This window comes from Oryctolagus cuniculus, chromosome 6, assembly GCF_051225735.1.
Source record: "Oryctolagus cuniculus isolate XC-2025 breed Fujian yellow rabbit chromosome 6, ASM5122573v1, whole genome shotgun sequence".
Taxonomy (NCBI): Eukaryota; Metazoa; Chordata; class Mammalia; order Lagomorpha; family Leporidae; genus Oryctolagus; species Oryctolagus cuniculus.
Genome location: NC_142872.1, coordinates 165,382,566 through 165,405,940, shown reverse-complemented (window position 1 = coordinate 165,405,940; position 23,375 = coordinate 165,382,566). Strand labels below are relative to the sequence as shown.

The following is a 23,375-nucleotide window of genomic DNA, read 5'->3' as shown; positions in this document are numbered from 1 at the left end:
AGCTGCCTCTGTTGTCCAGGCTTGAGCCCTCCTGTGTGTGTGCAACCAACCCAAGGCCTCAGGGTGGCTCTGAAATCTCCCGGCTGGCTGGCAACAGCAGCCCTAACCCCTGCTGCTGGAAACAGAGGCCACCAGCCGCTTCCTGCGGCATCTCGGGCAGACCCAGGAGGGCCCTGGAATGCAGAGGAAAAAATGGAGCTGCAGTGGGGGACTGGAGCTGCCATTAGCAGGGGAGCTCCTCCCAGGGGGCAGAGCACAGGGAAGGAGGTGAGCAGGAGGACCCTACAGGGCCAGCCAAGCCCCTCTGTGGCACCCGGACACCTGCTGTTCACCCTGGGGGAGGGGAGGGGGCAAGCTATAGCTGGGGAGGGGCATCTTTTTCCTCTCCTGGGTCCAGGAATCTCCCCTTACGAGTGTGTTAGGTGCTGCTGGTCCCCTTTCTCTGTCCTGGCAGGTGGACATGAGGGATCAGCCCAGAGGGAATGGCCAGTGCCCCTGTCCCTGGTTCTGGCTGCATCATCCTGTCCTCCCTGCCCCAAAGCCCAAGAGCCCAGTGTTTGGAAATATGCTCTCTCTCTCGCTCGCTCTCTCTCTCCCTCTCTCCTCTCTCTTCTCTCTCCTCTCTCTCTCTCTCTCTGTCCTTCTGTCCCTCTCTCCCTCTCTCCCTCCCCCCGCTTCTTTTGGGTTTTGTTTCCCAGCTCAGCACAGATCCACAGGGCGTGTGGAGGAGCCCTCTCTAACTTTTGGCTTGCTCTGAGTATTGGTTTCAGAGCCGGTGCTACAACGCACGGAGACAGTGATCCCCCCCGGCCTTCTCCTGGCTGTGTGTGTTTTGAGAGGGCTTGAGGCTTGTTCTCATGTGCTGGCCGCGGGCCACTGGAGCAGGTTGGGCCCCCCGCAGTGCTCTGCAGCCGGCAGGGGCTCCCGTGGTCTACAGCCTGCCTTGCACACCCGGGTATGTGAACCCCACCTCCTGCCTGCCACCCAGCAGGTGCGGACAGCCACCGGCTGGGGCGGGGCATGCCTAACTACCCGTGTCTGCTCTGTGCAGCCTTCTCTGGCCGGTGCGGGGCCTTCCTGTGTGTCTCTGCTGCCCAGGGCTGCCCCAGCTGCATGCCTGTCACTCTGGGTATGCTGAGCACCTCCCAGGCTGGTCTCCCGCCTCTCAGAGCTCAGCCGGGGCTGTCGTGTTCGCATCTCCCAGAGGCCCCGGCGCCCGCCTGCCGGTGTCTGGCACCAAGCAGGCCCTTGGAGAACGTCTGTTGAATGAACATTGGCGTGTAAATGACACAGCTTTCACGAGAGCTATATTTAACTTTTCTAGAATATTCTCTAGGTCTTTCAGAAAAGCAAATCCTCGAAAAGCAGCAGCCCACGGATGTGCTGCCGAGCTTGCTGGCTTTTCTCCAAACCCCGGAGTGTGTGAGGCCTGGCCCGAGGGGTGCTGGGAGCTCGCACAGGGCCGGGTCACAGGAGCCCTTCGTGCCCTCCCGGGGCGGGCCTCTCTTCGCCGGAGCTGGGAGTGCCAGCCAGCAGTGAGCACTAGCATGCCCGGCACAGACACTGTCTCTCCCGAGTAGGATACCAGGAATGCAGGCATCCTCTCTCAGTGGCCTGTGCCCCACGCTGCAATAAAGAATTGGGTCAGTGCCCAGCTCCCCAGGTAGGGGCGGGCCCAGTAGCCTCTGTGACACTTTTCCCTTAGGGCAAAGGGTACAGGCAGTGGGTGGCCACCTCTGAGCTCTCTGCAGCCTGGGGCTCCGTCCCAGCCCCCTGAGCCTCTGAGTGCCGGCCAGGCTGCATTTGTTGAGCAGTAAGCTAGAAGTGGGAGTCCAGCCTGAGCTTACAGCCAGCCGTGGCTCCCCGTCCCGTGGCTTCGGCCATCCGTGGCTCCCCGTCCCGTGGCTGTGGCCATCCGTGGCTCCCTGTCCTGTGGCTGCAGCCATCTGTGGCTCCCTGTCCTGTGGCTGTGGCCACCCGTGGCTCCCCGTCCCATGGCTGCAGCCATCCGTGGTTCCCTGTCCCGTGGCTGCAGCCATCTGTGGCTCCCCATCCTGTGGCTGCAGCCAGCCGTGGCTCCCTCTCCCTCAGGAACCAGCCCTGCCTCCTGGTTTCCCAGCCTCAAGGAGACCACAAAGCTCAGAGCTCAGTGTTCCTATACATAAAGTGGGGAGAATAAGGGCTGCTTCCTGCAGATTTTGTGTGAATTAATTGAGAGAAGAGGGGTAGCTGGCATGCAGTGAGTGAACAGCCGGTGAAATTATTAGCAATAATTTTAATGTAAAACTGTGTTTATTTGTCCGACAGGCAGCGGTAGAGGGCATGAGCTCCCATCTGCTAGCTCCCCAAATGCCCACAACAGCGGGGACTGGTTCAGGGCCTCAGGGGAGCCGGAAATGCAACCGGGGTCTTGCACGTGGATGGCAGGGTGCAACCACTTGAGCCATCACTGCTGCCTCCCGGGTCTGCGAGGCAGGAAGCTGGAGTCAGGAGTTGAAGCCGGCTGCAGAACGCGGACACTCTGACGTGGGATGCAGGCATCTCACCGGCTAAAGCCTGCCCACGGTAGGCGTATTGTTTGCCTGTTCTGTGTTGTGCGAGACGCTAGTAGATGCTGTTGGCTTGAAGAAAAATCAGGCATGAAGGCCACGTGTGCATGAGACATTGGGTGCACGAGGACAGGCACAAATCTGAAGCCTTGGGTGGTGGGAGGAGAGGCTGAGAGCTGGCAGCGGATGACTGGGTGGGGTAGGGGTGGGGGTCCCTGAGCAGGGGGCTGGCCTTAAAACGATGAGCAAGAATTTAGATTTGAAATCGGAGGTGGCCTCGCTCTGGGATTAGAGGATCAGACCAACTGGGTACAAGTCCTGGCTTGGCCATTTTGTAAGTGCTGGTGGTTCCCGAGCGCTGCCTGCTAGCGAGAGTGAGAGAGCGAGAGGAGAGAGTGAGAGGAGAGAGAGAGTGAGAAGAGAGAGAGAGCGCTCTGCCCTCATTCCCTTACCTGCACAGTGGCGTTGCAGCAGCTCAGAGGCCTGGGTGTGGATCCAGAGAGAGACTGCAGGTGCAGGCCCGCGGTGGGCGCTCGCCTAAGCTGCAGATGCAGGCCGGCTTCCCTCCGTAGACAGTAGCGGCCGCCGGGCTGCAGGTGCTGGCTGCAGAGCCACAGCACAGAGGCGGGGGTGCGCGCAGGCGGAGGCCCGGCGTGGGGCGGTGGCAGTGGGGAAGGCGCTTTTCCTCCCGTCCCTTCTCTGCCCTGGACCGTCCCTGAAGTGGTCCTAGCGCCTCTCCCCAGGCGAGCAGGACCAGCCGGCCCCAAGAGCTGCCACCTGCGGGCCCAGGATGGCGGCCTGGCCTTGGTTCCGGGAAGGCGAGGTGCAGACTGGGGCTCGGAGGCAGCACAGCACCTCTGTGGCTGCCGAGGCCCCTTGGTGCAGCCGGCCCCGCCTGCTCCTCTGCCGCTCCCAGGCCGCGGGCACTGGACTTTTGGGTCCCCGGGCTCCTGCCGCTGCTCCAGAGGGCTAGCTGGAGCCCGCGCTTGGCTTGCTCTGGGCAGAGGCGCTGCCAGCCAGAGGGTTCCTGCCAGTTCCTGCCGAGTCCCCGCAGGTGCGGGGCTGGGACCAGGTGGTGCAGCAAGAGACCCAGCTGGGCTGGGAGCCTTGGTCCCCAGGCCCTGCCCCGCAGGAAGTCCCCCAGCAGGGGTGGGGGTGGGGGCCAGGTGAGTGCTCAGCTGGCCCCACTCCGTGGCTCCCTGAGGAATTTGGCTGTGACGTGACGTGAGGGGTGTTCAGGAGAGACGCCCACGGGGCTGGCAGGCCCGAGTGGACGAGGCGAGGCCAGAGGGGCTGCAGCCTTCCTGCTGTCTTCTGCCTTCACTGGGTGGGGGGGTCGCAGGCAGCGCTTGGCAAACGCTCGCTTACTGCTGCGCGAGTGGGCACAGAGCCCAGCCCTCCCTCTCTGGCCTCAGTCTCTTCTGCGAGAGAGAACGAGAAGACCTGGGTTCAAGTCCGGGCTCCGTCGCTCACAGGCTGTGGGACCTGTGACCTGTCTGGGAAGCTTTCTCACCTGTCACGTGGGGCTCCCAGGGCATGAACCAAGCTCTGGGGGACCCCGGCCCACACGGTCACCGCCTGTCTCAGCAAGGATTGTGCTGCTTCTGGGATCAGCCAGACCCAGGGGTCGTCCCGGTCGGGATTTGCCCCATCCGGGGAAGCGGGGCTGGTTCCTTGAGGAAGTGTCAGGACTCCGGCCACCCACAGCCTCTTGAGCTGCCATGCGCAGCGAGTCCCTGCTGTCCCGCACCCTGCCTGCCCGGCAGGGAGGAGGGGAGGATGGGAGGAGGGGAGGCAGGCGCCAGCTGGGCCTGCACCTGTGTGTCAGGGCCACAGGCCCACCCCCAGCGCTCCACCTGGCATGGACTTCTGCTGGCCGTCATTGGCCGGCTCCAGGTCATGTGGTCACCCACTGCGGTTCCAAATCAAACTGCAGCCCTGTCGCTGAGGAAGGAGGGAGCAGGGATCGAGTGGACGACCGTGCACTCCTGATGCAGAGCTCAGAGCACCTAGGAGGGGCAGCCCGGGGCAGACCACAGAGGCTCGTGGGCGGGGCCCAGCCTCTGCACAGCTGCCTGGCCCCGCCCCTGCGGGCCCAAGGGAGAAGCCCAAGGGTTGGGCGCTGCCCGTGGGTGGTTGTCTGGGGAGACACCGTGTGGATGCCGTCTCTGCAGAGCAAGCACCTCAGCTGGGGGCCAGGGGCCAGGAGGGCCTGGCGGTGGCCTCGGCTCTGGAGGCCGGCCCAGCCCACCGCCGGCCACGGGCCGTGTAGCTGGTCAGCTCCATGTGGCTGCACCGGGGCTAATTCTTCCTCAGGGCTGACCCAGTGACCACTGCAGGCTGGAGAAGGGTGAGGAGCGGGCATCCAGGCGCCTCGTCCCACAGAGCAGGGGCCCACGATGGCCAAGCTCAAGAGCCACGAGGCCCAAGACCCCAACTCACAAGTGCCCTCGTGGGGACTTCCAGGGAGCTCTGGGTGGACGCAGGGCAGGGTTCCTGGAGGGACAGTGGCCTCAGGGCTCCCAACCAGACAGGGATATGGCTTAGACTCCCGCACCACGCTGGACTCCTTCCAGCCCCCAGGGGGCGCCCGAGTCCAGCCCAGCTGGTGTCTGCCATTGGCCCAGTGCCTTTTTGGCCTCACAGCCCCTCGGTGGGCAGGGCTAGCTCTAGTTCCCACTCCCTGTGCTCCCAGAATCCTCCGCTGAGCTAAGGGTGGATGGCGGCGAGGGGCTGGCTCAGCAGCAGGCTGGATGGTCGATGGAGTGAGCGGGGAGGAGCGACAGACCCCAGGGCGAGGCAGGCCTGACTGCAGGAAGCAGGCACATCGCGGCGCCTGCTGCTGGCTGTGCCCGAGCCATTTCCCGTGGGGCGGGCTCAGGGAGCACCCACGTGGGAAGAGCTGGGGAGGGTGCCTGGCTTGTGGCCCATGCACTCGGAGAGAGGGGGCAGGCCGTCTGGAAGTTTCCCAGGGAGCCCTGTGCTGAGGGATTCTGGTGTGTTCATCAGGCCCAGTTTGTGTGTGCCTGGGCTGCACCTGAGCAGAGGAGGAGACAGACAGGTGCCCAGCTGATCACGCACACGGGCCAGGTGGTGGGAGGGGAGCTGGGGCAGGGAGTCACTGGCCATTAGTTGCATCTGGGAGAAGAGCGGCGGGTGTGTTCCTGTCACAGTGTGAACTGCCCTAGTGAGCAGCCCCACGTCTCGACAGCTTCACAGAATACAAATTTATTTTGCTTTCGGAACGGAGGCTCTGCTCCACTGGGTCACTCGGGGCCCTGGCTGCTTCTGTCCCCTGACTCTGCCCTCCTGCAGGGCCTGGCATCCCGCCATGCGGCTAGCCAATGAGGGAAGCCGGTCTGCAGGCATACATGGGAGGGGCCTGGACGAGCACTTGGTCACATGATCCTACCTAACCGCAGAGGTATCTGGGAAATGTAGTCCAGCCGTGTGCGGGGCGAGCTGCGCCACGTGTGCGGGTTGTTGAACCACAGCAGGGTCAGGCCCAGGAAGCTTCCAGAAAAGCTAGGTTGACTTGGGTTGTGAATGATGGCTAGGAGGCGGGGCTGAGAGAGACACCTGCTCCCCAGGCCAGGTCAGGCTGGGCAAGGCTGGGACTGCCGGCACTTTGCTTCACTTTGCTGTGACAAAACACGGCAGCGGGTGTGGCTGCAGCAACAGCAACTCACTCCTTACTGTAGCTGTAGCTCACACAGCACGGGTGTCCTGAGGCTCGGATGGCTGAGGTCAGGAGTCGGCAGGGTCAAGTTAAAGATGACTGTCGTTCCTTGTAACTTCGCAGGGCACGGAGTGAGCTGGCCCCCAGGCCCCCAGCCCCTCCCAGGGAGGGCACACCCATCCCGTTCACGGGGGCTCCAGCCTGTGGCCTGATTCAGTGCTGTCACATTGGGCTTATAGGGTTTCAACATGAATTCCGGAGGCATCCGCACATCCCATCCGTCGCAGAGTAGGGAGGAGTGGAGAAGGTGGAGGGGCCTGCAAGGAGCAGCTGGGGCGCCCCCCCATCCCTGTGTCTCTGCTGTGCTCGGGGCCTCTGCACCCGGCCAAGTTCCTGTTTTCCTGCTCAGCCCCAAGGCCACTGAAGTGCTCCGGCGCCATACCTGTCACAGTGCATGAAGGGCCAGGGTCCCTGCCTCACAGACAGGTGGCCACCGAGACTCTGTCCACCTAGCCCTGGCGCCCCTCTTCCTCAGCTGGGCAGCCACCGTAAGATAGCCATGCGTCTCTTGGTGACGGGGTGCGTCAGAGATGCGTCGCGCTGCGATTTCCTCGCCGTGGGACGTCGCCGAGGGTGCTCACCAGCGACAGCATCTCAGGCGCTGTCATCTGTGGGGCCGGGGTCGTGTCTGTGTCTGTCGTGGGCCGGCACTTCGTGAGGTGCCGCGTGGACGTACCACAGACTGGATGGCTTAAACTTGTAGTTCTGGGTGCCGCAAGTCCAAAATCGAGGCGTGAGCAGGACGGGGTCCTGGTGCAGCCTGCTGGTCTCTGGGTTCTCACGTGGCGGGAGACAGGAATGGAGAGATGGTGGTGGATAGACGGCTGACAGAGGATAGATCCAGGGGTAGATAGATAAAAGGATAGATGTGCATAGCAATGGAGACAGGTACAGAGCTGTAGAGATAGACATCGATGAAGAGATAGGTACAGAGATGGAGATACACGGAGATGAAAAGATATGGAGATAGATGTAGATACAGGTCGATGATATAGGCAGAGATAAAGGTAGATACAGAGATAGGTGACATACAGAGATGATCCACAGATATAGAGATACAGATACAGATAGATGATAGACAATATATAGAGATAAATAGATTATAGATATATAGAGAGAGATGGCATAGAGATAGATTACATACAGATGGATGATATAGACGTAGGTACGTGGATATAAAATGAGTGACAGAGATACAGAGAAAAGATACACAGATAGAGATGTATGGATAGTGATACAGAGATATACAGATGTTTATAGATACAGGTGGATGATTGATACAGAGATAGGTAGGTGATAGATATAGGAATAGACACACAGATATGAGGTCAGTGAGACAGAGATAGGTGTTACACAGTTAGAGATGATAGATCTAGAGATGGACATGAATGCAGGTGGGTGCTAGGAACAGGGCCCCACCCTTGTGACCTCAACCCCATCATCTAAGAGTGGAGGCTTCAATGTGGGGGACAGGGGGCTTTGGTGCACGGCACACCCCAGATAAGCTGTGGGAAGCCAGCCTGGAGTCACTGGCTCCCTCGCTCGTGAGCTTCTGGGGCCTGGGGGTGGAAGGAGAGCTGCCTTCCACTGGAGCACTGGGTCTCGCCCCGACCTGGCTTTGGAGAAGCCAGGAAGTGGGTGGGGCATTGGCTCAGTGCAATCCTAGGAGGAACTCTTCAAGGGCTGGGATCTGGGAGCACCCCAAGGCCCGCCCCACCCCTGGCTGCTGTAGAGGGAGGGATGTTTGTCTCTGGGAGGGATTCTTGTAACCTCGGAACGGGCTTAACCCGTGGTGCTATGTGTATACTGCCAACCTCGGCTTGTGTCCATGTACCCTCTTCCCAGCCTGCTGTTGGCCAGCTGTGCAGCCCTGGGAAGCCACTGTAGCTCCCCTTACCCTACTGCTCCCATCTGTCAAATGGGCTCATAGCGTCTGCCAGGCCAGCTTGCGAGGGACAGGAGAGATGAAGGATGCCCAGGTGACAGGTGGTGTGGCACCTACCCCTCGTGTGCCCGGCTCGGGCCTGGTGGCTCATTTCCATTCTGAGTATGGCAGGGTTTTCTAGCTGTAGCTCACACAGCACCGGTGTCCCCACTTGAAGGGCACCGTTGGTGGCTCCTGGCATAGGCACAGGCAGGGGCTTGGGTGGCCACTTCCACAGGGGGCTTGGGGACCTTTTTGTCACCTCCCCAGGAAGCCCTGCCCTTCAGCTGGCACCCAGCCCCCCACCAGCCCCCCACCACCATGGGTCTACTTTCTGTCTCTGTTGGGCGTGGATTCCAGCTCCTTCCTGCTGGGTGCTCCTTTGGAGGCTGAGGGGCCACCGGCTCCCCAGGTCACACCACGCCCAGGTCCTGTGGTGCACAGCGGGGCTCTCTCCGTGTGGTGGGTTGCCCCCTCCCCTGCACTGGCTGGCCCCTGATGTGTGTGCACCACCTCCTGCCTGGCTCAGTAGCAGGACCCTTGTGATGCTGGCGATGACCCAGAGGAGCTGGGCTGTGGAGGGGCCATCGGCCTCGGGACCCTCCTCCCGTGACACTCCCTGGCCTGCACCCACTCTGGACGTGGGACCCCGACTCCTTTCCCAGACCGTGCCTCCCTCGGGCGCCAGCCTGGCCCCTGTGCACCTGTGCTTGCTGTGGACACCTGGACTCTCCCCACCCTGCTCCCTCAGGCGCGGGCCGTTGCCATGGGAATTGTGTCTGGGAATCTATTTTGAGATCTCTTTTTTGTGGCATGATTTTTAATACTGCCTGGTGCTGCCTGTCGGTTTCCCACATTTGCCTGAGCAGACGGATTCCCCTGGCCAGAGAGGGCCTGCTGCCTGTCTTTAGATGCAGCGTGCCCCAGGCCCATGAGTAGCAGCTGGCAGGGGTCTCGGGAGGAGCCTCTTCAGGGCTGCTGGCCCACATGTGGCCGGGGACAGCCACAGTGCCCGGCTCCTGGCTTCAGCTTGCAGGGTGAGGCAGGAGACAGGGGCATGTGCCCCTACTGGCCCAAGGAGCCACATCAGGGCTCCATGGAGACAGACGAGGGGCCCGGTGTTGAGCTGTTGTTGGCATTGGCTTCCCCTGCCCTGCCTGGCCAAAGCTGTTGCCTCAACCTTGGCTCTAGGATTCCGGGGCCCCTTGGCATTTGCTGGCGGGTGAACTGCTACTGTCCTGCCCACAGGGCTGCAGCCGGTTGGAGGACAGGGAAGGGGGTCAGCTCGTGCTGATTAAGTCTCAGGATGCAACAGAGCATGTGTAACACGCACCATGGGCCCAGGCTGAATTTGGGAAACAGGTGTGTGCTCTGGCTGAGTTTCCGCATTGGCTTCTCTGACAGAGACAGGCGCCACAGGGGTTAAGTAAGTGTCCTGCTCAGGGACCCCCAGCCATGGAGGGGCCCACTCCCGAGGCCACCGCACCCCACCTACGCTCCCCCTGACGGCTCAAGAAGGGAGCAGGCGAGGCAAGCGCAGGTGCAGCAGGTTTGCATCCAGACCACCAGGAACAGGTACGTGCGCATGTGTGGAGAGGGCGGAAGGAAGGGGAGGGCACGTGAGCCCGCGAGCTGGCGTGAGGAGCGAGCTGGCCGGCCTGGGCTCTCCCGTGATGGGCTGTTGCTGTCCCATGCGGAGACTGGAAGGGCTCAAGGGCGGATTTTAGGGACGTCAGTCAGCCTAGGAAAGGTGAGACACATCTGGCGTTCTGTGGAACTCACTGAGCGTGTTCTCTACCCACGGCCGAGGGTGTCCCATGCCCGGCTTGCTGGCTGCTGTGAGACTGGGCCTCTGCGGCCGAGTGGGACCCAGCGGACATGGGCTCAAGGGGAGGAGGCCTGGGCCTTGGTTTCTGTGGGCCTTTCCCCTGGAGGTATCTGGCCAGATGCTGGCCCTGAGAACCCGCTGGGACCTGTCCTCATTTATGGTTTAATTCAGTGAGTCTCTCTGAGGAGCAGTATTGTGGGGGTGCTGACCTTGGCCTTGGTGTGGAGCACTCTGCACTCGGGGCACCTCTGCCCCTGATCCTCCCTGGTGTGGGGGCTCTGAGGAGCCCAGATGGATGTGGCCGTCTCATGGGGCCGTTGTTGACTGGGAAGAGTGATTGGCGGGTTTGGGAGCAGAGGTCGGAACGCAGTGGGTTCAGGTGGGCCCAGCCCGAGCCTCCTCACCTGTCCTGGGAGTGAGTCTCCTCACCTGTACTAGTTGCTCGTTGGAAGACCTGGCCTTACAGGCCCGAGACCCCAGGCTATGCTTCCTTCCCTGTGGGCGCTGGGTGGTGCATATGGCCTGGTGTGGCCTCACACGCTGCCTCTTGACACTGCCACAGTTGGGGAGGGGAGGGCGTGACTGCACTGCCAGAGGTGGCGGTGCCTGGCTTGGGTCTTTTCTTGAAGGAGGCGGCAGGTGCCTTGAGAGTGAACGGTAGGAGAAGGAATTTCAGAATTCGACCCGTGGTGGTGCACGGTGGGAGCCTGTTAGTCTGCAGCCCGAGGTGGCTCTGGATAGTTCTCTGAAGCCAGGGCCCCTGTGTCAGCAGCTGCCTGAGTACCTGCTGCACACAGTGGGGCCTGTGGCCCACTCGGCAGAGACGTGGAGGCTGAGAGTGGACCGAGGCCAGCTGCCTAAGTTCAAGTGCAAGCTCTCCAAGAACCTGAGAAGAAATAGGAGACTACCTGAATCTGCCTTCAGTGGTGGGAGGTGGTTTTTTTTTAAAGATTTATTTATTTGAAAGTCAGAGTTACACAGAGAGAAGGAGAAGCGAGAGACAGATTTTCCATTTGCTGGGCCACAATGGCTGGAACTGGGCTGATCAGAAGCCAGGAGAGGCTTCCCGTTCTCCCACGGGACTGTAGGGGCCCAAAGACTTGGGCCATCCTCCACTGCTTTCCCAGGCCACAGCAGAGAGCTGGATGGGAAGTGGAGCAGCCGGGACTTGAACTGGCGCCCATATGGGATGCGGCACTGCAGGCGGTGGCTTCACCTGCTGTGCCACAACATGGCCCCACGTGGCAGGAGCTTTGTCCCGGTAGTTTGAAGGAGGCCTTGTGTGTGTGTGGCTGGGGCTGTGGGGGGCAGGAAAAGCCTTAGGTGTGGTCTCAGGACTGGAGCTAGCCCTAGCCTGTGGGAGGCCATAGTCTGGCAGGTCCCCCCGAGTGGCTGGCAGTTAGCAACCATCGTCCCAGCCCACAGCTGGCTTCAGGTCACCGCAGTTTCTTGCTTCTGAGTTCATTTAGCCTGTGGCCTCTGTAGCTCAGGGTCTTTGCAGGTGGTGAGCTTTCTACCCAGAGTGCCTGCCTTGCTAACCTCCCTCAATAAAAAGCTTAAGTTTTATGTTTGTGCCCACTCCTGTCCCAGCTGCTCAGGTATTTTCCAGGACCCCCTGCTTGGGGGATGCCTTGGGGAACCTTAGCCTCCCACTGTGACCCTCTGAGCTGTGCTGTGCCAGTGCCCCAGGGAGTGTCAGCACCATGGACAGTGGCAGGGCAGCTGGACGCTTGAAGCCAAGTCCAAGGATGATGGTGGACTAGGGGAGGCAGAGACCACCTGGTGGGTCAGGGAGCAGGGTTGCCGTGGCTGGAGCCAGCTCTGTCCCCTAGCAGTAGCCCCCACAGCGTTCCTGAACACAGGAAGTTGGAGTGGCATCAGGCCACGTGGGCCACATCTGATGCCCCCTGCTGCTCTTCCCACTGGGCCCCCTGTCTGCAGCTCCCCCTCGATCAGAGCCTGCCTGCTTCCACACCTCAAAAGGCATCAGGGAGCAGAGAGCACAGCCCAGCTCCTACCTCTGCAGGTTCAGCTGCCGCCCACGAGAAGTCAGACCTCGGTTCTGGCTCCTGCTCTGCACCAAGGCCCGTGGGTCCTCGGGGACCCTGAGTGTGAGACGCAGAAGCTGACCAGCCTGGGTGCACCCAGGGCCACATTGCTGGCAGGTGGCAAGGCCAGTGTCCCCTCGAATGCTTCCCACCAAGGTCCCGAGTGTGTCGCCACCCTTGGAGCTCCCTCCCTCCCTCCCTCCCTGGGCTCCCATATGCAGATGCAGCCGCGTCTCCAAGGGCCCACCACTTCCCCAGAGCCCACCGACTCTGCTCCTCACTTGCTAGAGGCAGAAATCCTCTTCTGAGTCCTGTCCTGCCACCAAGAAGCCATCCCTGACTGCCCTGGGCTGGTCACTGCACCTGCTTTGTCCAGCTGGCCCTGGGCTCTGGGAGCTTCCAGATGAAGTTTGCCCAGGGCCGTGGGAGGAGCAAGCCTCTGGAGTTAGCCCCATCTGCTTGGGTTCAAATGTGTGGACACCCAAGAATTGACTTCTCTCTCTGGGCCTCAGTTTATTCAGATAAGAAACAGAGGGCTTTCTCTCAGGATGGGTCTGGGGGCTCACACACTAGTGATCCTGAAGCCCCTAGCACCGGGCTTGGCCCCACTTGTGCCTGCCTCCCTCTGGAGGCACCGGCTCTTGCCATGTTCTCGCCTGGACCTGGGGGTAGTTGGAGCCCCACTCCAGCTCAGGGCCTGGAAAATCTGCCTTGTCAGGTTTGAGTGGGGGAGGACCAGCCAGCCAGCGTGTCTGGGTGGCGAGAGAGGCTATTTTGGGAAGGAGTCTGGAAGGAGTGTTTTGTTTGCTCCTCGTGATGACAGGGGGTGGCAGAGCCCTGCTCTCCTCTCCTGGTCACCAGATGAGGCCTGGGCGAGGGATGGGGCCAGCAAGGAGGGACATGGTTCTCTGTGAGGTAGACTGTCCAGACACCCAGAGGGTCAGAGGCAGCACAAGTCTGCAGCCCGACTCCAATCCTGCGTCGCTGTCGGCTCATCCTCAAGTGATGTCTGAGTGGACGGGGCCACTGAGAAACCAGAGAATGTGGATTCTGATGTATCAGACTTTGGCTTCAGCTGGCCATCTGCCTACACACCCACCCCGCACCCCAACCAGCCATGCTGCCACCACGTATCACTTCTTTCTGCCCTTCTCCCATCCACCTACCACCCATCAATCTGTCCATTTGAACTCTCTCTAGCCTGCCAACTAGCCATCTGCCTGTTTGTCCATCCATCTGCCCACCCAGCCATTGGTTTGTGCATTGGAAGTCTCTTTAGCTAACCATCTATCTGTCCATCTACTGGTCCAGTCATCTGTCCGTCCATCCATCCATCCATCCATCTACCCATTTACTAATCATTCATCTGTTTACCCATCCATATATCAATCACTTATCTATTGATCATCCATCCATCCACTTACCCATTTGTCCATTCATCCATCTACACGTCCACTAATCCATTCATTTGACTGTCCATATATCCATCCACTTACCCACTCATTTGTCCATCCACCCACTTATCCACTTGTCTATTTATCCACCACCCACCCACCCGCTTCCCATTATCTGCTTGCCCTCTTTATCTACCCACCCAGCCCTCACCAACCCTTGCAAGTGCAGGACACTGTAGGAGCAGTTGGCATCTGTACTGGGTGGTGCACTAGCTACGGTAATGGAACAGAAACAGGTACAGTGCTACCATTATGCCTCCCCCACCCCCACACCCCCAAGACCATGATCAACAATGAATTTGAGATTTCAGGCTTGTCTTGTGTGTTGGAGGGTGGAGAGAGAGAACTGCACAAGGACCAAAATGGAAGACTCCCAGGGGAGGCCATGTTTCACATCTGACCTCAGGGCTGGCTGTCTGTCCCCTACTGTCACACTCCCTGTGGAGAGAAGAGGGAGGCTCTGAGCTGTGGTTTTGGGGGACCCACCAGAGAGCCACAGGATCTATGGCTCGTTGCAGGGGAGGGGACAGAGAGGAGGACAAGGACGGCACTGGGGCCTGAAGGCAGGCGAGTGTCCACTTGCCCCACTGGATGTAGTCCACAGGTGCCTGCGGGGCAAGGGTGCACTGGGCCAACTTCGTGGTCAGCAGCTGCGCTCTACCTGGGCAGAGCTGTCCGTGGATGAGGAGGGCTGGACAGAGCAGGACACTGGGCACTGGCGTCCAAGGTGTAAATGCTTTTTTTAAATAATTTATTTTATTTTTTGACAGAGTGGACAGTCTTCCTTTTACCATTGGTTCACCCTCCAATGGCTGCTGCGGCCAGCACACAGTGCTGATCCGAAGCCTGGAGCCAGGTGCTTCTCCTGGTCTCCCATGCGGGTGCAGGGCCCAAGCACTTGGGCCATCCTCCCCTGCACTCCCGGGCCACGGCAGAGAGCTGGACCGGAAGAGGGGCAATCAGGACAGAATCCAGTGCCTCGACTGGGACTAGAACCCTGTGTGCCGGCGCCACGGCTCAATAGGTGGTGCCGGATTAGCCTATTGAGCCATGGCGCCAGCCCCAAGGTATAAGTGTTGAAAGTGCTCCCCAGAGCCTTCCCTGGCTGTAGCAGCGGGAAATTCAGATGAGTGTCAGCCTCTGCGGTTGCTCTTGGTCTCGTTCGGTTTCTCCCCTTGGATGAAGGAATGACCTGTCTGCTGTGTGGGTGTCTGAGCCTAGAAGGCTCTGTTCCTGGGACAAGGTCTCGGGTGTGCAGATGGACATCCAGGCCTGGGCACTTGGGTGTGGCCTCAGAGCTGTCCACTTGCCCACTCAGCCTCCACTTCTCCCGAGGTCACAGAAAGGAACGTGGTGCTCAGATCCGGCCTCTTGTGCTCTGAGACTCGGGGGTTTGGGATTTGGGGTCTCTCGTGTTTGAATTGGCTGGCGTGGGGAGGAGTGAGGCGGGCCTGGGCCTCTGGGCAGTGTGGAAGATAGATTTTTCTTGAGCTTATAATGCCGCCTTGTGTTTGTAGAGCGATTTCTGGGTTTTGAGGGCACTTTCCCTCATTTCGTGGGATTTGAATGTTCAGTATCAAACAGGCGTTTGCATATGGTGGGCGGGGGATGCCAGCCTGGGCCTTTCCAGGTTAGGGAGAGAAGGGGGCAGGTTCAGGCCTCCAGGGCCGCGCTTTCCCATGGGGGTCTCAGCCACACCCCGGGAATGTCTACCTGGAGCGACAGGAAGTGGGATTCTGGGGACAGTGAGTACAGAGCCTGAACGTAGGGGGAGGGACCTGACCAGGCAGGTGCTCCAGGTAGGGGACCTCGGTTTTGCTTGGATTTTTCAGGGGTGCAGGACCTTTTTTCTGCCAAGGTCCATCTGGGTATTTGCCACTCGTGGGTCACATGCAATCATAGACGTGAAAATCGGCCAGCTGTGGATTTGTTGAAAGTTTGAGCCCTGCCTGTGGTTGCATTGGCTGGGCCAGACCAGTTGATTCCCAGGGCCTTGTGCGGCCCGCAGGCTGGACTCTCCCCACGAATGTCCTGTGATTTCAGGCAGTCACGGAGAAATACGACACTGATCAGGGGCACCCTTACTGTGTTGCCGTCAAGCTAAACGTGAATGAATTGTGTTTGTAGCATTCCCCATTCCCAGTTAACGACGTGCTGCTTAAAACAGTGGTCTCTGCCCACTTGGAAACCCAGTGTGGAGCCCAAGGCCTCTGGGGCGGGGCCTTCTGTGATGGTTCTCACCGGCCTGCATGGCACACACTCACTCCAGCAGCGCCTGTGTGTGCCTGGCCAAGTGCTGGGCAGAGGTGGCCCGCCATTGGCGCTCCGGCATGTCAGTGTCGTGTGAGTGTCTGGGGCCTGCCTGCGTGCCTGGCCCCTGCATGGCTCAGATGGAGCCACACACACTTCCCTGACCCTAGGCACTGGGCTCTGACTCTGGCCCTGGAGTCGGGCTTCCGGCTGATCTATCATAGCTCCAGGCACAGAGGACCCTGCGGGGGTCACCGCTGTCCTGTCCAGCCCCGAGGAGTACCGAGAGCTTGCCACCTGCTGATTGGTGTGCCGGCATCTGGCTGCACAGTGCTCTTGTGTATTTATGGGCCCATAAAATATTAAATCCTTATCACACAGCACTTTGTCTCCTGAAAGCCCTTGCAGGCCCATATTTTCCCCATTTGGAAGGCAGAACAAATAACTATTTAATCAACTTGCAGCTCCCAGCCCGGGCGGGCAGGCGGGCTCCCCCGACCCCCACAGCGGGCAAAGCCGCCCTCTCTTGGGGGGGGGTGTGTGTGAGTCGTGCCGGGTAGGGGGGCAACTACACTGTGGCACGCGCCATGCGTGAGCTCAGCAGACTTCCCGGTGTGCGGGTTCCATCTTCAGATGCCCAGCTGGCCACACGGGTGTGGAGATGGACATCCTTGGAAGCCGCAGGATAGCGCTGAGTGGTCCAGTGCCCCCTCCCCATGCCGGGCAGTGGGGGCCCCTGCAGCTCCCAGGCAGCCCGAGGCCAGAGGGGGACAGCTGATGCACCCCGGCATGCCACGTTCTCAGCATTGATGGATCCAGGTCAGTCACGGCCACGAGGAATTCAAGTCCTGATGAGAACCCAGGCCTTGTGTGGGGTGATTTTGCCCCACTGTAGGCTGACGCCAGAGGCCCTGGCACATTTTGGGAGGGCAAGGCTAAGCCGTAATGTCTGTGAGTTGGGTGCATTTGATGTGTTTTGCACGTACGAGGGGGTTGTCGGGATGTAACCCACTGGGGAGCCTAGGAGTGTCTGTATCTGGTGTGATGGGCAGCGGGGTGGGGCGGGGCAGGGCCTAGAGTTGGGGGATGCGGGAACAAGCCTGTCTACAACTGTGGGTTTGGCAACTCGGCTCTTGACCACGCCTGGTGCCACGTGCTGGGCTGTTGTGGCCATGCTGCTGCTGCTCTGTGTGTGTGTGTGTGTGGTGGGAGGACCTGGGGGTCCCGTGGCTGTGTCTGTCTGTGCTATCATCTCCCTTGATCTCCATGAGCCGGGGATCCTATGCTGCTCCTCGTGGGAGAGGCTAGTCTGAGGACACCTGAGACTCTGGGCGGTAACACAAGGCCTTTACAAGATGGGAGAGTTCAGCGGGGATCGGGTTTCAGGTGCTCATGGGTCCAGGAGCTCAAACCCTGCTCCTCTGCCATCAGGAGGAGCCAAGAGGGGAGGCCTGGTGCTGGAGGGCAGGGCGGACGGGGGTCTTTGAGTTGCAGCTCCGCCCCTGGCACTTGGCACTTGGTCCCGGGTCCTGAGCCCAGAGCAACAGGTTCTGCAAAGGCGTGGCTGCCGAGCTCGTCCCTTAGAGGGAGCCTGCCTGTGATCAGGGGTGGGGCTGCGATTTACAGCCCCCCCCAACCACAGATTGGCAATGCACATGGGGGTGTCGCAGAGGAAGGGGCTCCTTGTGACCCAGTTGCCTGCATCTCTGACAGTGTGGGCGTCGTGCCTGGTCCCAGGGGTCGGGCGTCTCATGCTGGACCCTCCAACCCACCTGTTGCCCTTGTGCGCATGCACAGCTCTGATCTTGCAGCTAGGAGGAGAACGGGGTAGAAAGCACCTTCGTCCTGACGTGCAGCCGGCACTCCTTCCTTCGCACCTGCCCGGCTACCCGGGGACTTTCAGTGTTATTAGGAGCAGTCCTCCCAGGATGGGGGAGGGGGCCGGGGGCCCCCAAGGGGCATGGTGGGATCTGCTTTGGGATTCCAGTCTCCTCCACAGGCTGCAACCCACTGTGACGGGGGCTCTGCCTCCCTTGGGGCAAGGGTGCTGGGTGACGTCCTGGGTGGTTCCCGGGGACTGCAGATTACCAGAGTCACTGTGGTCTGGGGACAGATCCTGTCCCCTCCGCTCACAAGCCAGGCACCCCGAGGCCCTGAAGAGGGGCGAGGATGCCATTGCTTGGTTAGCCTGCCTCCTCCAGAGGGGGAGGAGCGGCAGCCTCAGGCAGTGTAGCAGGGGCAAGGAACCGGCTCTGCCCAGCGCCTGTCCCACATCAGCACCTGCCTCCTTGGGCTCTTTGGTGCTCTTCCTAGCAGCTGTGGGGTGAGCTGGACCTCCAGGGTTTCGAGATGCAGCAAGACGGAGGCTTGGATGGACGGGAAATGGTGGTTCTGCTGGTGTGACAGAGGGGGCCCCGCCTTGCCCCCTACAGGCCACTCCTCAAATAGCAGCCAGGGTGAGCCAACCGTCACTCCACGCAGTCTCACTCCTTGGATCTCTGTGTGGGTGGAGAAGCCACGTTCTCCCCGTGGCCACCAGGTCCCAGGGGATCGCACGTCACTTGGCAGCCGTCTTTAGGGAGATGGGAGCTGGAGAGCCTTCCCCGAGTGCATGGAGCTGCTTAGCTGGGGGGGGAGGGGTCTCAATCACAGTGGGGGCCTCCTTCTTTACCCACCAGACTGCCTCTCTCTTCTCTCCGTACCCCAGGCCTCGGTGCCTGGGTGCTCAGGAGTATCTGAGGGGTAGAAGGGTGCAAGCAAGGAGGTCAAGTCCTCTCAGGGCCACACAGCCTGGACCTGGTCCCTGCTGGCGTTCGGCGCTGGGGAGCCGTCGGCAGCTTCTGAGCAGGCCAGGGTCTGTGATGGGACAGTGTGGAGGGGCGGGAGGGATGGCAGGCACAGCAGGGGTGGAGAGGCCACAGCCAGGCAGTGGCTGTCTGCTGTGGGGCTGGGAGGCCACAGGAGGCAGGCAGTGGCAGGGCGCAGCAAGGGTCGGCGTTCCTGGGGGCCATGTTTGGGAGTGAACGTAGCACCACCTGTTGGCTGCACCCATCATCTTCCCACACCCCCAGCATCTGCTTGCTGCCGGCTCCCATGCTGGTGTGGGTGCCTCCGGCCTGTGCCCGGGCTTCCTCATAAACCCAACGCACATGGCTGGTGCGCTGCTCGGCCAGTTTCCCAGATCCCCTGTGTGCGACAGCCCTGCCGCTCTGCAGGAGCCAAGGGTCGGTGAGGAAGGAGCGCCGTGGCGTCCATCTTCCCTGGGTTGGGCTGTTTCTGGATGTTTCCTGCCAACAGAACCCCGTGGTACATGGCGGGGGCCACATTCCACAGCAGGTGTTGATCCACACCTGGCGTGGAGGACACGGGTGTCGTCCACCCTTTGGTTAAACGCTGCTGTGAACATTTGCGGCCAGGTGTTTTCGGGACTCGCTTCCCATTCCCTGGCGTATTCCAAGGAGTAGGGTCCTGGGTCACGTGGCGATTCTGTGTTCTCTCTGAGGGGCCGTCCTGCTGATCCCCACAGTGGTGGGACCCACTGGTGGCCACACTCTGCCGTGGACATTCCGGGTGCATCCATGCTTGCTGTGACTGATTGTGTTAGATTTGAGATTTGAAAGGCTGGGAAGATGGCCAGGATGGTCATCCACTATGGCATCCATCCATTCGTTGTCAGCCGTCGATACGGGGACACTGTGTGGACATCCGCTCACCAGCATGCTGTCCCTCACTGCCCTGCGTGAGAGCTTCCATCTGGGGCCTTACTGGATTCGTGAGAACATCGATCAGGTCCAAGGTTAAGTGTGGTTTTCCTTCCTGTCCCTCAGACCGGGCAGCCTTGAGTTACTCTTGAAACCCGTCAACATTCACTAGTGATTTTTTGTACTTTACAACCGTGGGATTTCTATGCTTCCATCTGCTGGTTCACCCCCTAAATGGCCGCAACGGCCTGAGCTGTGCTGATCTGAAGCCAGGAGCTTCTTCCAGGTCTCCCACGCAGGTGCAGGGGCCCAAGCACTTGGGCCATTCTCCACTGCTTTCCCAGGCCACAGCAGAGAGCTGGATCAGGAGAAGGGGTCCTGGGATGTGAACTGGTGCCCATATGGGATGCCAGTGCCAGAGGCTTAGCCCACTAGGCCACAGTATGTACTACTGAGGTATGATTGACAGGTGCAAAGCTGTACACGTTGAATGCATATGAGTCAATGAGTTTGCAGCTAAGTGTGTACCCATAAAGCCATCACTGCCGCCAAGACCATAGATGTACAGCTGTCACCTCCCAGGGCTTCCTCCCGCCACCTCCTTCATCGTCATAACGGTTACTGTTATTTGTGAACCCTCTCAGCACCTTTAGAGAGTTTGCATTTTTATTTGAAAGGCAAACATCTCCCATCTGCTGGTTCCCTCCCCAAATGGCTGCAGTAGTCAGGACTGGGCCAGGCCCACGCCAGGATGCTGGAACTCAGTCCAGGTCTCCCGTAGGGGTGGCAGGGGCCCAAGTCCTTGAGCCACCACCTGCTGCCCCCCAGGGGTTGGAATCAGTGGCCCCAGGACTTGAACCCTGGCACTGCAGTGTGGGATGCAGGGGTCCAAGGGAGGCTACACTGCCTGCCCTTGGCAGATTCTAACTAATCTAACAGATTCACAGTGTTTGCCGTGTGGATGTGCAGAACTACTTACCGTGTATATAACAGACTCCGCGCCCAAGCCCCGGCATCCACCCTTCCACCTCTGCATCTGAGTGGGACTGTTGTGTCCCACGTGTGGGCGACATGCTGGCCTTTGTGTCTGAGTTCACTGGGCCTCCTAGGCTCACCCACGTGGTCACGAACGGCGGGATCTCTTCCTTCCCCTCTTCCTATAATGCCTTGGGGACGTCGGCTCCATGAGACGTTAGCCTCCTGCTTCCCTTGAGATCTTCAGACGTGATCTCTCAGTTCTTGGAGCGTATTCGTGGTGCCTGGCTAACACGGTCATCAGCTGACGACTGGACCGGGCAGAGACGTCCTTACGAGCCTCGAGCCGAGGGCCGGTGTGCAGGGTGGCATGTCAGGGAGCCCCGGCAGGCTGCTAACAGCGCCACCATAGCTTTCACTTCCTGCCTGCAGTGAGATTCCAGGGCCTTCTGTGCGTGCACATGGCCGCCCCGCTGCCCAGGAACGTGCCCGCGCTGCCCAGAGCCGCCAGCGAGCCTCCAGTCCCGGTCACTTGCTCCAGCTGGTAACGCCGCTGCAGGCAGCCACGAGGTAAAGATGTTGGCTCTGATGGGGTTTTGCAGCAGACACCTGGGGTGTAGCTTCTCCCTGACAGGAGCGCGGAGTCAGGCCACAGGAAGACAGGCGCTGGGTAGGGAACTCTTCCTTGTAGATGGGTCAGTTCTCCACGCCTGGGGATTTTGGGTAGCTCCAAACCCATGCTACTTTCCAGCTCTTGTGCTCATGGGGCTATTTGGTTTTGAGGCTGTCCTGGTGCTGGGGCAGGGTGCTGGGGGGACCTGAGGGACAACCCCACTGTGCACCCCTGTCTTGCTGAGGTCCGTCATTCCAGCACGGTGACACGTCCTCAGCTTCAGCGTCCAATGGCCTTGGCTGTGTTCTGGTTTCGTGGTGGAGCCCCGTGGGTATACACGCAGGGTCGGGTCTGTGGCTATAGCTGGGACCTGCTCAGCTTAAAGGCAGGGGCCACAGTGAGGGGGAGGAGAGAGTTTGGTCGGCAAAAGGCTCAGGAGGTGACCCTGCCTGCTGGTGCGTGACCAGCTCAGGGTGGCCCCAGCCCGGGCTGGGACCAGAGGAGAGCCGAGGCGCTGGGTGGCAGAGACAAGGGCGGGAATCTCAACCTCACCGCTCACAAGCCCTGCATGGCAGCGAGTCACGTGCCCGCTCCCAGAGCTGTTCCGTTGTGGGGTGTCAGGAGAGGGGGCGCCTTGCAGAGCTCTGCCTGTGGGGTGAGTGACATGCCGGGAGCTGGCGGTAGGTAGCTGCTGGTCACAGCACAGCACACTGTAACAAAGACACGCTGGAACCCACGAGACATCTTACTTAGGGAGAGACGTTTAGGACCGTGGGCTTGAAGTTGATGAAGAATTACAAATGGCGTTCATAACGATTTTTATGGGGAATATCATTATAGAAGCCTTTATCAGTAGAAGGGAAGCCGGCTGCATGCTTGCTCACGCACGGCTGTGGAGGGCAAACTTAGGAAAAAGGACTTGGAGGTGGACGGAGACCTCCTGGGGAAGGGGCTACGCATCATTTCCTCTGCTTCTCCAGGTGTCCTTCGGCATGGCTCTGAGCATCTCCTCAGCCGGCAAGTGTGTTCCCCCCATCAGCCAGCCAGAGAGACGGAGACCCAGGGGAGGCGCTGGACGTTTAGGAGACCGATGGGTTGGGATGGTGCGGTGCGGATTGGTCCACTTCTTGTTTGCACGCCCGCCTCCTGACCCCTGTGAGGCCACACAGCTGGGACACGGGGAGGGGTGGCAGGAGCCGGGTCCCCTGTAACTGCTGTCAGAGTGATGGCGATCTCAGCGCTCCCCTCTTGGCGATGCCGGCCGCCCCTTGCTGGTGGTGCCTGGCTCTGGTCTTGATGAGAATTGGCAGTGACAGATGCAGAAGTGTCTGCCCAGTGACTGTCACCCTTGGCTTCTTGGGAAAGGTATTTGGGGCAGTGCTGTGGTCATGCATGGTTCCCCACCCCCTGGGGCCACGGGGCATAACTCTGGGGGGCCCCTGGACCAGCTCACGACAGACTCAGAAGTGGGCACCAGACCCCAGGTTGGGTTTCTCTAGTGCAGATTCCAGGGCCTGCTCCCGGGTGCCGATTCGGAGGGTCAGGGGCTGGGCTGTGTGTTTTGGGGCAGCAGATGAGGAAGTCCCGTGTAGGGTCTGCAGCTCCACTTGGAGAACCCTGGGCTGGGGGATGCGTGAGCGGCCTATGGGAGGTGGGCTCTGCAGGAGCTGGGGTGCCGTAGGAGTGCGCCGAGCACTTTCCTTTGGGCGGGTGAGGCGCTGAGGCTGAGGGATGCGTTTACAGCTGCACGGCCAGTGCGGACACGGCCATTGGCTGTGTAGACCTGCCTGTGGGCGCCTGTATCCTGTTAGGAAACGGTTGGGAGGCCTCTCGCGCCCCGCAGGGAGCCGGCTTTCCCAGCAGTACTTGGGGGAGCCGCAGGGGCGGGGCACGGCCTGATTTGACATCAACCTCGGTGCTCCAAGGGAGACATTCACCACCAGGGCGGTGGTGTTGTGCTTCAGGCATTAATGCAGCACTTTCTGTATACCTGGCACCGTCTTACCCGAGTTCAGCCGCTATGCTGGGTGACCCCAGGCAGCAGCACTCTCCTTCCAAAGCGGCAGCGGGCACGTGAGGCCCAGCACCGACCCTGGGCTCCAACTGCCGCCGGCACGCAACCCAGGCCTGGCTTTCAAAGGCCTTGCTCCCCAGAGCTATGGCCAGCATCTGGTGTCCGCGGGGCAGCCCCTGTGGGACGGGGGCAGGCTCTCCAGGGCTGTGCTTTTGGCACAAGCAGCGCCGGCCACTAACAAGACGTGCGTGGTGCTGCCCTGGCTGTCCCAGGGCCATCC

At 60.4% G+C, this 23,375-nt stretch overlaps 1 protein-coding gene across 7 annotated transcripts in view; it reads left to right on the top strand.

Annotated features, from left to right (window-relative positions):
- KCNK9 (potassium two pore domain channel subfamily K member 9) overlaps nt 1-23,375 on the top strand; it is a 55,759-nt gene that overhangs the window by 18,549 nt on the left and 13,835 nt on the right. The window contains exons 1-2 of one of the 7 annotated variants that reach the window (XM_089335763.1): nt 9,145-9,787; nt 20,901-21,038. The exons of 3 other annotated variants lie outside the window; for them this stretch is intronic. The gene's annotated coding sequence lies outside the window, so the exon portion shown is untranslated. 3 more of the 7 variants (XM_089335762.1, XM_089335761.1, XM_089335760.1) reach the window with 3 other exon arrangements.